Here is a 2,909-nt window from a genome sequence, read left to right on the forward strand (position 1 = left end):
TGAACACTTCCATTCTCCTGTTCGTGTGACACTGAGCTTCTGGTCATTTGACCCACTCTGAACTCTCTGTCATTGACCTTCTACACCCAGAACACCATGTCTAACATTAGATGTGATTCCACAATTGGACAGCATAGTTTGAATAAAGCTCAACAACAAGCTAGAGGAACAGCACCTTATCTTTCTACTAGAAAGTTTGCAACCTTCTGGCTGTAACATTGATTTTGACAATTTCAGACCTTAACCACAGCTCCTCTTTCCTCTCTGATAGCAGGTGCTGCTAATGTAGGATGGGCCTACCAGTGCTTCCAGAGAGGTTGAAGTTTATACTGTGTACTGGGCATCCCATATTGGGGGGTGGGGGGGGGGGGGGGGGGGGGGGTGGTCTGCACCACGGTGTCTACCTACCATATTATTCCACCAGAGACCTGTGCCACTGGAACCTGTGTTCCATACTCACCTGCAATTGTGCTTTCACCATTCACGCATCCTCTGGGTCTCGTATATATCTTTTAATTCTCTCATCATGCCTTCCTTTGTCTTATGCTGTTAGCACTTCTGTCATTTCATCATCTCCTGTACTCCAGCTAATCATTTTAACGACCATTATTTTCTTCATTTTTCCCAACCTAATTTGCCTTGCTGTGTTCCTTCTAATAGGTTGTTCATCTGTAACATCTTCCAGTTCTGAGCGAAGGTCATAAAACCTGATATGTTTACATATCTCTCACATATCTTTCATTTCTCTAATTTCTTTCATGTCTCCTGGTCTTTCGTCATTATCACTTGTCACTTAATCATCTCTTGTTCACTTTACAGATCATTCTTTTTCTTTTCTTGTATGTAGTAATATTTTCCCAACCCCTTTCTTCTCTATTCCTCCATACAACATGTTCAGTTCCATGTAACATCTTCCAGTTTTGATCAAGGCTCATAAGACCTGAAACTTTAACCTAACTGGTGCGATGCCAGGTATGTAGACTGTTCGTCCCAACAACTGGTGGATCATATCAAACAGCATGTCCCTTTGGCTGTTTGCAACAGGCAAAGTACTGACCTTACTTGGTGCCAGATGTGAGGTCTTTGTTGTCAAACACACTTTTCCACAGACAACCGAAGGCTGTGATGGCACACTGGAGGTGATGCTGAGTTTCATTGTCGATGTCTGCCCTTGAAGACAGGAGGCTCCCAAGCTATGAGAAGTGATCCACATTATCCAGTGGTTTGCCATGTATCTTGATAGTCGGGGTGGGGGGCAGTGTTGCGCTGTGGGAGCAGGCTTGTAGAGGACCTTTGTCTTCCGGATGTTTAGCTTAAGGCCCATTCTTTCATACGCCTCCGTGAATGCATCGACCTCAGATCTGGCACCAAGCTCATGGTCTACAGGGCCGCGGTGTTACCTGCCTTCCTGTATGCATTGGAAACATGGACACTGTACAGCAGACATCTCAAAGCCCTGGAGAGATATCACCAGTGGTGCCTCCACAAAATCCTGCAAATTCAGTGGCAGGACAGGCACTCCAATATCAGTGTCCTCTCTTAGTCTAACAACCCCAGAATCGAGACACTGGTCATGGCTCGTCAGTTACGTTGGGCAGGCCACATCGTCCACATGTCTGACACAAGACTCCTAGATCAAGCTTTCTACTCAGAGCTCCGTCATGGCAAGAGGTTACCAGGAGGGCAGAGGAAACGCTACAAGGATGTCCTTAAAGCCTCCCTGAAAAAATCTGACATCCCCACTGATTCGTGGGAATCTCTTGCCCAAGACCACCCAAAATGGAGAAGAAGCATCCGCGAAGGTGCCAGCCAGTTTGAACAATGTCAACATGTCCAGGCAGAAAGCAACCAAGCGGAAGGAGCGTTTGAAAATTCGAGCATCCCATCAACTCGCCTCATCAAACACCACCTACCCCACCAGTGGCAGAGTATGCGGATCCCGAATTGGACTATTCAGTCACCTAAGGACCCACAACCCTGGAGTGGAAGAAAGGTATCCTCGTTCCCGAGGGACTGCCTAAGAAGAAGAAGACTAACCGTACTCAACCAGCCCATACTTGCAAAACTCAGAACACAATGTCCAACATTAGATGTGATTCTGCAATTGGACAGCACTTACTGAACATCTTGAGTGTGCTGAGAATTGCACTAACAACCAATTTAACTTTATCAGTCGAACTTGCAATGTGGCTCATTTAAGCTTGTTAGAAGCTACATATATTTATATGCAGAGACCTGTCCTCTGCAGGCAAAAGGAACATGTGCAGGCTTTGCACCTTTATTGAATTAAACAAAAGTGTGGGGGACAATAGTTCTCTGGTGCCATCTCCATGGCAATGCCTCGACCAATCGGAGTCGACGTACCAACCAATCAGCACTCTTTTCTCATGCATCATAAATTGTTACTCCATTTGAAATTTGGCATTCTTGCCTTGTACTGATGAGTGCAAGATGAAAAGTTTTGACAGCATGTCTGTTTTTTCAGCTATATTTAATCTAACCCTTTTCTGCACAGATGTTGGCTGACCTGCTGTTTCCAGCATTTTCTTTCAGATTCCAGCCATCTTTTGTGATGTAAAGAATTGTGCAATCCCTGATTTTTTTTGGTACCAAATCATTACTATGTGACTGTCCTCTACTTGTATTTATCAGTAAATATCTAATTCCACTTTATCATGTTTTAATCCTCCCCTCGACCAAAAGATTAAAACATTTCAAATGTTATCATTAATGGAATCGCTAATAATAATCTTGCACATTTCTAAACATTTGCCCTTTGGTAATAACTTTGACAAAGTAAACCATTAACCTTATTGTTTATATTAATATTTAATTGATTATGTATTTACGGGATGGAAACCCTTTGAAGTGGTAAGGAGGCGAGGATGGAACTAGTTAGCGGAGCAGGT

This window comes from Heterodontus francisci, chromosome 19, assembly GCF_036365525.1.
Source record: "Heterodontus francisci isolate sHetFra1 chromosome 19, sHetFra1.hap1, whole genome shotgun sequence".
Lineage (NCBI taxonomy): Eukaryota > Metazoa > Chordata > Chondrichthyes > Heterodontiformes > Heterodontidae > Heterodontus > Heterodontus francisci.